Source organism: Alligator mississippiensis, chromosome 4 (assembly GCF_030867095.1).
Source record: "Alligator mississippiensis isolate rAllMis1 chromosome 4, rAllMis1, whole genome shotgun sequence".
Lineage (NCBI taxonomy): Eukaryota > Metazoa > Chordata > Crocodylia > Alligatoridae > Alligator > Alligator mississippiensis.
This window is the reverse complement of record NC_081827.1, coordinates 173,836,273-173,848,392: the sequence shown is the minus strand read 5'-3', so window position 1 is coordinate 173,848,392 and position 12,120 is coordinate 173,836,273. Positions and strand designations below refer to the sequence as shown.

The 12,120-nt window shown below is 44.4% G+C and overlaps 1 long non-coding RNA gene across 1 annotated transcript; it reads right to left on the bottom strand.

Annotated features, from left to right (window-relative positions):
• Positions 1–388: 388 nt before the first annotated feature.
• Positions 389–7,063, bottom strand: LOC109284255 (uncharacterized). The gene is made up of 3 exons (XR_002091634.2): positions 6,408–7,063; positions 4,832–5,080; positions 389–3,377 (listed from the first exon to the last, which is right to left on the bottom strand). It is a non-coding gene; the product is annotated as an uncharacterized LOC109284255 (long non-coding RNA).
• Between the last annotated feature and the right edge of the window lie 5,057 nt (positions 7,064–12,120).

Sequence of the window (12,120 nt, the reverse complement as noted above, 5' to 3'; positions counted from 1 at the left end):
TCATTTAATTGTCCTTCATTCCAAGGACAAACCTGCCAGAGGGGTAGCAATGCAGCTTGGGAGGGCTGTATCACTCCTCTCTTGTCCCAGGTTTTTACTCCTGATCAGTTGGGACCACCTTGAATGAATCTGTTTACAGTCTCTGTGGCTGGCTCAGTGCTGGGTATGATTGGCATATGAACAAATGGAAGGTTATGGGCTGAGTTAAATGTTGTTGGGCCTGGCAAGTAGCCACAAAACAAAGATCACCACCCAAAATCTTGCATATGCAACTTGCTAGACAGTTGTAGGCAGAGGTTGTCACAGGCCAGCTGGGCACTGTGAGTGTATCAATTTTATCACAGGCCAACTGGGCTGTTTGATTCAGTTTCGGATCAAGGAGGCAAAGTTAGGAGTGAAGTAAAGGCAAATTTATTATAGCTTACACACACACAACAGTTAACAGAAAGATAAATGCGATAAGCAGATAATGCAGTATTAAAGAGCTAATAGTAAATAACAGATAATAACAACAGGTAGATAGATCAATTCTGTCGCAGGCCAACTGGGCATTGCGAGGGTATTATCCACTGGGCTGTTCAAAACAACAGATAGACAGACATGGGTTGGCAACTTATCGATAGTCCCTCAATGCCAGGCACGTGTCAACTGATTCCAGCGAAGTCAGGCGCCTCTGATCGACGCTGTCAGAGGGATTGCCGGGGAAGATCCCTTGGTCAGGATCCAATCCTCACTCACACCGGGAGTCCAGGGTCCATGTGTGGAACAGAAATGACCATTCTGTTCCCTCCTTCCTGCTGGTCACCTGACGCACGTGCTTTTTATACCTAGTCTTATGCTAATCTGTTGGTTTTAGAGTCACAATGTTGCCCTATAGCTGTTACCCTATGGGATTGAAAGGTGTTAAAAATTATCATAAAAGGTTACTACCTAGACTCGGGTTTATCCAATAAGCAAATTATAATGCAGCACCTTTAGGTTTGAAATTGACATTGCTCCGCCTAAGCCCCAACCCCTTTTAGGTTTCATTTGAATGTGCTTTCCTGGAATGTGTTGGGTGTGCCAGGCAGTTGGATCCAGTTTTTTATTGTTAAAGCTGAACCCTGAGCAGAAACCATTAGGTTAGCTAATCTTGCATCTACAGCTTTGCCTATGGGGCCCAGTCAGTTCCACGAACAGTTAATTTTATTATTTTGGTTAAACTTATGACAGGCAAGTTATATTTGTGGTTTACAAACTTACAAGCTTTATATTAACTAATATTACCTGTTTAGGCAAAATACCAAATGCCTCTAAGAAGCACATATTTATTGCTTATTAATCCCTCTGGTTTTGGCCATCACAGAGGTTTCCCCAGTGATCACTTCAGGAAAATTTGTATGACCTTATCCACACTACAAAGTTTTGCTGGCAAAAGTTGTTTTTTTGTTGGCTCCAATTTACATACAACCACACCCACATTGGCAGCAAAACCCAGACTTTCTGTCACCATGACAGAGCCACTTGTCTGAATGACTTAAATTCTGTTCAAAGACTTATGCTGGCCATGCAGACTTCTGTGTGAACACTACCGTACCCATAAAATAGTCCATTGGCAAAAACACCACAATACTCCAGTCCCCACAACAGGTACCACTAGTCACTGTTTTGAATTCCACTGCTCAGGGGTCAGATTAATTTGAAACCAAACTAACCCGCCCCTTTATAATTCACCAGCATGTTTTGGAAAAGTATTTTTTCCTGCTAAGACATTTCTGCAAAAAAGATAGGACCAGTCTGTATAAAGTCAGAGCTCAAGCTAAATCTCTGGTTGCTTTCTGGATCAGGAAAGAAGTCCTGGATCTCCTCAGCTTTTGGAAATAAGGGGTAGCGCAAGCCAGCTATGGGGTGACTGCAGAATTAGGATGTTTTTTGCAAAGGAGATGCAAATGCTAGGTTACAACAGGGACATGAAGCAACGCCAGACAAAGGAGGAGTTGCAGAAGGCCTGTGGGGAGGCAAGACAAGCCATTAGAGAATCAGGCCATCTCTACCTGTCACTGCTGTGGCACGCTCCAGGCCAGATTTAGCAGCAACACCACACTACACTGTGACCTGACGGCAGGAGTCTCAGCAGCAAGTTGACTGAGGAGGGTGATGCTGGATGCATCTACATGAGATGCTAAATGCGCAGTAAACTAATTCTGCAGTGCATTAGCACATCACACCAAAAGCCATTGGTTACTGGCCATTGATTTAGTACCTGGTAATACAGGTACTAAACTTAATGCGCAGTAATTATGGTGCCAGAGCCAACCTGGGCACAGTGCGGGTCCCAGGGCAAATCAGCCCATGCAGGGCCCCGTGTGCCCTGGACCCAAAGGAGCTGCTGCCACCATTGGCAGCAGTGGTGTCGGTGTTGGAGGTGGGGAGAGTAGTGAGCAGCTGGATGCAAAGCCGGCAGTGGAGGAGCAGAGTCACTGCAGCCGCTCCACTCAGCTCTGCAGGGCCCTGCAAAGCACAGGGCCTGGGGCGGGTGCCCTGATTCACCCCCCACTAGGGACAGCCCTGATGGTGCATTAATGAACATGTAGACATGCCCATTGAGGTATAGATACCTCAAATCCACCCCACACCCATGTGAGGTAAAGACAGAGCAGGGGAAGGAAGCTCAGGCAGACCTTGGTTTTGTATACATGGGCTCAAAATCCTCTTTCTTTTCAAACGGCAACTATTCACGAATGGCCAGAGAACAAAGGAAGTGTTTTTAAAGTAAATTGGCTGTCTTAAAAGTCATGTACTGGCAATAAAATCAGAGAATATTAGAATCATTTAATAGCTATCATGCTTTGGCAGCAAAATAGAATTTCAGCTCTCTAAAAACATGATCGTAGTAAAACATCAGTTCATTGCTAACATAAACAGAAATAAGCAGAGACCAAACCTGAGCATAAAAATGAAGTATGTAGGTAAATTTAAAAAGTCCATACAAACAATCCCATATCTGGCCCTGCAAACCCTTCCCCTGCCTTTTTTTTTTTTTTTAAGGAGTAATCATGTAATGCAAGACAAATACAGCAAAAGCAGAGCTTTGGGCTATGCAAACCCTGATAGCTGGGGAATTCTCCAGCCCATACTCACCAACCACATATACACTCTAAAACCCTATCCTTCACCTCCAATGGCAGTTCAGTTTGAACTGGACATGCTGCTATACTTGAGGGTGAAAGTGAGACCCACTTACCTTCCAGCCAGCCAGCCCCTCTATCACAAGTGCACAGAACTCACACAGGTACTGCAGGGGTCAACCTAAAAAAGTCTTGCATCAGTCAGCAATCCCAGAATTCCCTGTTCTTGATTCCTGGCCTTTATGTATCCCTTCTTCCTGTCTCTGTTGCCTGTAATTGGAGTCAAATATGGAAGGAGAGTCAAATATGGAAGGAGAGCCTAGAAGGGCTCTACTCAAGGAACAGAAAGCACAATACAGACCTTTTAGTTGTACACCTTGAGATAAAATGCAGATAGGAAGGGGCAGCTCACGTGGCTTCAGTTGGTTGAGGGCAACTGTCTTGGTCAACCTCAAACCCTTTAGTTTTCAAGCCCAGCCTCTCAGCTCCAAAACAAATCAGTCTCTTGCTGTGTGTGAATATAGTCAAAGGAAAGAAGAGACCTTGCTTTTGGTGCAGAGGGGTCAGCAGTAAGACCAGAGAACCTGAGAGAAGAAGGCTACAAGGAAGCCCTGGGCATAGCCACAAAAGTAATGGTAGCACGGTCTCAAGGAAAAACTAAAGGAGAGAGCTTATGGGCCCCGTGCTCATTGAAAGAGGCTTGGAACTGTGAGCAAAGCAGTCTCTCCTATTGTTTGATTCCTCCTGGGGTCAGAGAAACAGGACTTTGTAAATTAACAAGACTGCATCAAAGATACCCAACTTCTTCAGCAATCCAGACAATCTACAGGGATCTGCTCAGGTCAAAAAGGGGTAACAGTAGCTAAAAGCCCACAGAGCTGCAACGTGACAGAGATGGGTCTCCTCTAAATAAATGTGCCTAATTTGTAACATGCCTGCTTCATTTTTGATGCAGAAGCAGCAATCCTAGTGTTACAGAAAAAGGCTGGCTGTCAGGGATCTTGAATTGCATCTCTGGCTTTGCTGCCTCTTATGTTTGGTAACTATGGCCAAGTCACTTAGGTCTGATTGTGGGTGCTCAGCCTAAGACTGCTTAGGTCTAGTTTTTCAAAGATGCTGAGTACCACAACTCCAGTTTAAGTCATTCAGGGTTATCACTGCTTAGCAACTTTGGAAAATGAGACCCAAGCTGTCTCAAATTAGATGCCCAAAAGAGGCATTGTCTATCAGAGACCACTTCTGACCATATTGATCTTCATTTCCCCATCCCACCATTTCCCTATCCATAAAATGGACATTATACCTCCCCACCTCCCACAGAAGATTTGAGGCTGAAGAGCCTTGGGAAGCCAAGGAACACAATGATTGCCACGTTGGCTAACACCAGGAATCTTTAATTAACTATGCAGCAAGCAATTAATCTACCCTCCCCTTCCCCACAGTAATTCTCCCAGCATTTAGTGTGTAAAAATGACTAAGATACTATTACAACTTGTGGCTTCATTTTTAGATCTAGCATAAAGTGGTGAAAAGATGTAAACCAGAGACAGTGAAAAGATTTCAATCAACCTCCTTCACCTGCTTTCAATTACAGTTCAAAGAGCTGATGTGACACTGTTCTGCGCTGACTTATTAGTAGATTGCAAGTCAGGTTCATTTCAAGTATGAAGCCTCTATGTACTAGTGTCACATTAAAGATGTCAATGGAATTTCTTCCAACTTACACCAAAAAAGGAGAACTGGACTCCAACTTAGTGCTGAGGTACATCTATGCCTGAGTTCTTGTAGCTCAAAAGGGTCTTATCGTGAACCCATTGAAGTCAACAGCCGAACTCCCTGTGCTGTAGGATCACACTTCTCCCGCTCCTTTCTTTTCCTGGCTGCACATGAAAATAATTTAGATCTTGAGCAGATTGTCTTTCTGTTGGTGCAGCGCTCAGCACCATGGAGCAAAGCACCCAGGATGCTACTTACTGCAAAACAAGAAAATAAACAATAGCAATAGTAATTCCTCATAACTTGGAGTTCGTTTCCATTCCCCTGAAGTTCTAAAGGCTACTGGCCCTGTCATGGGCTAAATTCATGGCCCAGCTACGTTTGTAAAGGTCATTGTAAAGGGAGGAGTGCTGGCCTTCTTCTCTAATGATGCTAGAGCCACCCAACCATCCAGGGCTTCTACAGACCCTGTAAGACCTCATTGTTTGAGCAACCAAGGTTTGATGGAGCATATACTGGTACTTTTTCTTGGCCATGTTCCATGGACAAGCCCACTCCAATATAGGCTGAGAGCAGGGTGGTCTAGGACGTATGCTACCAGGCAGATGTCTTGACACTGAGAAAATCTTCCATTTGCCAGGTAAGTTGGCATTAAGTCCACTTGTGCCTGAGTCAAGAAGAGAATTCTTAACAGGGCAGCAAATTTGGCCACATGTCTCCAGCTCTCAGCTTTTTTCTCTTAGGCACAAAAAAGCAATACATACACTTCAGTCTGGAAAGTTAATTTCAGAGGAAAAACAATACTGAAAGGGCATGCAGAAAGTTTCCATGAGAGACAACATAAGCCCAGGCTCTATCTACCTCTTAACACACAACAGACTGTATGCTCATTCACACTGGAATGAGCACAGAGCAGGGCCATGACTCTCTTGATAAACAATGGTGCAGAACTGACTCAAGGAAGGAAGCTGAGAGCTATACTTTCTTCTTCTCTCTCTATGCTGCCTGGAAAGAGGCTGTAGAATAAGGATGTCCTGGCAGCCCTATGCCACCTGGGGAATGTCTTTAAGCAGGGAATAGTCCAAAAAGTGGCGGGTGGAATAGGACTGACTTTGGGCATGACATCTGCTTCCTTTAGGTTTCTTTTTTACATAACTAGAGCAGAGCAAAAGGGCTACTCCACAAAAGGCAACAGGTCCCTGACTGCACAGCACGTACATTACTCACACCAATGTAATTAAATGGCAGTGCAGGGGACATAGGTGGCAGAAGGCTGGGGCTAACGGGGCTTAGCCCCCACAAACTTGGCCAGTGACTGTGGCTCCAGTGCCACTGCTGCCACCCCCAATGTCCCTGCCGTGCACTCCTCTGCTGCCACATGCACAGCACCAGCATGTGCCATTCCTGAAACGACCCTGCAAGAGGGAGGAGCAGGGTTAGGCGGGCACACTTTGCACTGCTCAGTCCCCCCAAATACTATTTTCTAGCATTGTTTATGGCAGGGGACAATGGCAGAGGGAAAGCTGACTTATCTTGCAGCCTGTTTGCTGTTCTTACTGCATGTGCTTGTCCTGTAAGACCCACCTGAAGCCAGGTCAGTACAATCTGCATCATTTCACCAATTTCCTCAGCTTGCATCTTTCAGCCCTGTTCATATCACCACTCAACTGAGTGCACTGTCTCTCAGAGGAGATGGTTGAAAACAGCTTGGAGAAGCAACCTGGATTTGGTACAAAAAGGGGTGAATATATACAAAGAGATCAGAGAGTCCTCTCCCATCTAATTCAAGCCATCTTTTCAAACCTGTTTTATATGTATGTATTTTTTTGTACTTGCCAAAGAACAGTAGTTGAGGCGGTCTCTTACAACTTTAGCTTGTTGTTTTTAAAATCTAAGCTACTGTTTAGAGCAGTGTTGTTTCTCTCTTTCTCTTTTTCGAAACTGGGATTCAAGGATGTGATGCATGAAAAACTGCAATTTAGCAAAGCATCTCCTAGATTAAATCACACTGCATAGGGTAAGGTTTGTCAGAGAAGTAGACAGTTCTTACTAATAGGTCCAAGAATTCAGAGAAGAATGGAATAGATTTTAATGTAAGTTTACTTTTCTTGTAATGAATTTTAATGGCAGCTTTCGCCACAGCTTCTGTGTTTCATAAGAGAAAATTAAAAACCTACACCTTGAAACTTATATGACAATACAGCTAACGTCTTGCAGTTTCTGGCATTATCTTTAAGAAACTTTCAGTCCCATTTCTATACTGCATTGTTTTCCTCACAAAACGTATTTTAAATATAAAACATTGAATGTTCATTGCTTCTTGATATCATTTTTATTCATTACCTGCTGGAGGCAAAGGGCAGAGTTTTATATAGAATTCTCATTGAATGTCTTATTTTGCAATTTTATTCTGCTGCACGTTTCCCAAGAAATTATTTTCTTTCAGATGCAGATGTTCTCCTGGAAAAGTGATGCAGGGCGGTTTCCATCCCAGTCTCCTTTACATTGAGTTTTCTGCTGTGAGCAGAGTCAGGGTGGTTTGGGGTGGGGGTGGGGGTGGGGAGGCATAGCTTGTTAGACACATTTTTAGAAGCCATTCAGACCTTGATCCCATCTTGAACACTGTGATCAACTGGGTGTCCCCAAAAACAGTGTTAAGTTTGAGATGGATCACAGATGACAGAGCTTTGGGTCACCATAGATCTGAGGGACTCATTCTATATGAGAAAGAACATTAGCAGGTAGATCCTATTTCATGTCTCAGGCCCAAAGTCAGTCCTATTCCACCCTGCTTAATGTCCTGAAAAACTAGCAGGTCAATACGTTTTCATCTTAACCTTAAGACCAAGCCATAAAAAAGCAGAGAGTGTCTTTTACCTTAATCGTTTTTCAGTGTCTCAAGTAGGTGGAATAGGATTGCACTTTGGCACTTCAGAGGTGAAATAGCATTTGGGCCAGTGACTTCTTATTCCCATCTTTATTGCTGAGCTGTTGATAAAAAAGCCACTAAACACTACTTCCCCTCTCTATGATGACAGAAAGTCCCAGTCCATATTGTGTCCCAGTCCAGAAAGTCCCAGTCCATATTGTGTCCCAGTCCAGAAAGTCCCAGTCCATTACCCCGATTCCTCAAGTTTACAGTCTAACCTAACATAATTGTTTGGTGCAGCTAGATAAACAATTGGCCTATTTTATCCTCTTGGCACCTAAATGGATTTAGGTGCTTACATGCAATCTGACTGCACTATGCTCAAGACCCTGAAAAAACTTGAATACCGAAGGTGGATGGGGCCTCTCACTCCTCACTGCTTTTTGTGATTTATTAGTCTTAAGCTTAAGATGCCACCAGGATGCAAAAGTAGTCACATAAATGGTATGTAAGACCCTTGAGCTGGGTGAAATAGGATCATGTTTAGGTGCTTAAATCCACTGTGGGCACACGTCACATGTGCCGCTATGACAATGTTGTTACTGTGCCCTGATTTAGTACTTCCAGTCCGCTGGGTGGGATATTGGCTGGAGGGTTGTACCCAGAGAGTGGTGGTGAATGGGTCGGTACTGACCTAGAAGGGCGTGGGCAGTGGGGTCCCGCAGGGCTCGGTCTTTGGACCAATACTCTTCAATGTCTTCATCAGTGACTTGGACGAGGGAGTGAAGTCCAGGTTTGCGGATGATACAAAACTGGAGAGAAGTGGACACACCGGAGGGCAGGGAACAACTACAGGTCGACCTGGACAGGTTGGACAAATAGGCAGAAAACAATATAATGCAATTTAATGAGGAGAAATGCAAAGTGCTGCACCTAGGGAGAAAAATGTCCAGCACACCTACTGCCTCAGAAATGACCTGCTCAGTACCATGGAAGTGGAAAGGGATCTCGGAGTCCTAGTGGACTCCAAGATGAACATGAGTCGGCAGTGTGATGAAGTCATCAGCAAAGCTAACTGCACTTTATTGTGCATCAGCAGATGCATGACAAACGGAACCAAGGAGGTGATACCTCCCCTCTATCAGGCGCTGGTCAGACCGCAGTTGGAGTACTGCGTGCAATTTTGGGCACTGTACTTCAAGAGGGATGTGGATAACCTGGAGAGAGTCCAGAGAAGGGCCACTCGTATGGTTAAGGGCTTGCAGGCCAAGCCCTACGGAGAGAGACTGGGGCACCTGGACCTCTTCAGCCTCCGCAAGAGAAGGTTGAGAGGCGACCTTGTGGCTGCCTATAAGTTCATCATGGGGGGCACAGAAGGGAATTGATGAAGCTCTATTCACCAAGGTACCCCTGGGGGTCACAAGAAATAATGGCCATAAGCTAGCAGAGAGCAGATTTAGACTGGACATTAGGAAGAACTTCTTCACAGTTAGAGTGGCCAAGGTTTGGAACGGGCTCCCAAAGGAGGTGGAGCTCTCCCCTACCCTGGGGGTCTTCAAGAGGAGGTTAGATAGGCATCTGGCTGGGGTCATCTGAGCCCAGCACTCTTTCCTGCCTATGCAGGGGGTCGGACTCGATGATCTATTGAGGTCCCTTCCGACCCTAACATCTATGAATCTATGAAAGCTCGTACTGTGCTGTACATGTGGCGCACGGTTATTTTAGTAGCTACTTTGCCATAGCAGCGTGCTATACCAGGGGAGCGCATCACTATGTTGAAGTAGCTGCTGGTCACGTGTAGATGCCTGCAGATGCTATGTTGCCATAGCGCATTGCTATGGCAATGTAGCGTCATGTGTAGACATGCCCTGTAAGAGGCAGAACAGGAGTTGACCCTAGGATTTGGTTATATGCTCAGCAGCTCTCACTTATAGCCAAGTTCTCTGATTACCAAGCCTAGAGAAAGCTAGCTGGTAGCCGTGGCAGTTGCACTGCAAGGTGGCACCCGAGCCCTAGAGGTAGGGGCAGGGGCAGCAGCAGAAGCAGCTGGAGGAGGGAGGGGGAACCTGGCAGCAGTAGCAAAAGTGATGGAAGCAGCCACCCAGACCTGGAGCCTGAGAGGTCTGCATGTTAATTCCTTGAGGGCTGCATATAGCCTGTGGACTGCCAATTGAACAGACCTGCTTTAAAGTAGTCACAAGCTTGCATGATTTTGGAGTTAGTGCAGAACTACAGTATGAGGTAAAGTGAAAATTGGATAGGCAATGACACCAGAGAGCTCCACTGCCCATCTTGCACATCCACCATGTTCTCTTTGCCATTTCCTGATCAATTGTTCCTACCTGCCAGTGCCATATATTCTAATTCATTGCCTTCCTCCCCCATTGTCCTGCTTTTGTTAAAATTCAGTGCCTTTACCTGCGTCTCTAATTTTCGCTCCTAAAAGGATTACATCTCTGGAGTTGTCTGTCAGGCTCCCTACTCCAGACACAGGATCTTCTAGGGTAGCAGAGACAAAGTGTTCTTACCTGTAGTAGAATCTGGGGAGGCAAATTGGTGCTGGATTGTTTCCCAGTCCCCTCTGCCTTGAATATGCTGCAGCATCAAAGCAAAGCACTCTGGGAAAGCTATGCCTGGGTGCCCCAGAATGCTGTCCGCTGCAGTGTCACAGCATTTCAAGGGAGCATGGAACATAATACTCAAGAAGCAGCTTCTGAGCTTGTTTTTCATGAGACATAAAGATGAGGTCTTGGCCACGTGTGATTATTATGATCCCACGACACCTTCCATTAGGTTACAAGAGTATCAGAGCTGCATTGCAGCACAGATAATTACACTGTGCTTTCTGAAAGTCTCCCTCCAATCACAGTTGAAATTACTTCCTGAACTATGATTGTTATGCAGTACTGCTGAGTATTGTTAAAGTGTTGCCACATTCTACTGGGGGGGAGACTGCATTTCAGCAGTGGGTGAGTAACTGGCATATTATGTCAGACACCCAGCTTTGGGATCCTCTGCTATGAAAGGCACTCTATAAATGGATGGGTTATTTTGTTAGAATTAAGATCTGCACAAGGTTCTAGCTGTGTGACTCATTAAAATGAATGAGAATCAATTGGTTGAAACTTCACATAGCTCTCTTTTCAAAGATATGGTTGTGATTGGAAGTTCAAAGATAATAGTCTTGAAATATCCTGCAAGCCCAGTTCCTAGGTGAAGAGAAGGAACCGTAGGGAAACCTTAGAAAACAATTAGCTAGAGAAGTCAGATAACTTTTGTGAAATCATAATCAACAAGTTTTCCACGCTTAATGTACTTTGGGATGTATCTTGTTAGTTCTCTGTAGATCTTCAAGCAGAGGGAGGAATTGAGGCATCAGAATTTTTATCTACCTGCCCAGCTTTTTAGCTAAGAGTGTAACCTATGCGACTGGAAACCTTTCAACACTGCTTTCTACATGGATTATAATTTAATATGTGCTAAAACTGACTCAGTGTTGCCTGCTGACTGTCTTGGGGATAAATGTCAAAATCTGCATTTAAATGCTCTGAATATTCTTGAGTGCTGCACATGTTTGCACTGAACTACAATCACAACTTTTGCTATACCCAGCTTTTTAAAACCTTAATACTCTTTTCAGTCCTTCTAGTTTGCCACCCTCCTGCCCCTTCATTTCTTCTGATTCCTGATGAAACAGAGAAAATTAGTCATCAAAGTCTCCTTTTTACTGGTTCCATTCTAGTGATTTTTCTTCTAAATGTTAAACATTTTTATATTTTATTTTGAATATACATATAACATGCTTGCCTGAATCCCTACACACACACACACACACACACAAAACACACTACAAAAAGTGGTTCCAACCCTGCAAAGATTCAGGCTTCTACAAAATTCTCAGCATGAAGGTTGTAGCCTTCAATGGAAGGACTCATGTACCTCAACCTAAGCAAGATGTGCATGGAGCCTATGGAAAGGAAGCCTCTTAGCCATCACTTTGAACAGAAACTCAGCCGGGTGGAATGCTGTTACATAGTACACTGCAATGCTATGGCTCAACTGAGAACGGGACCATGAAAATGGTGAATACGAATAACATTTGGTGCTGAATTTAAAGGGGCAAAATAAAATCAACTCAACAGAAGTTCAGTCAGTGTGCCAGTGGGCTAACTTCAGTGTTCATTTGGAAAGCACCAGGAACATCCACAAAACATAATACTGTGAATGCTGCTTCAGTGCAGACTCAAGACAAAATAGGAGTTAAGTGTCATGAGTCACTATCAACAGGTCCTACAGTTTGCTGGGTTTTCACTGAAGTTCTTTGACAAATTCTGACCAGGCGCAACAATGAAAATCTGACAAGATCACAACACAGAAATGATGAATTTGCAGATGAAAGCAGCTGAAAAAATTAACACATGGGATTGC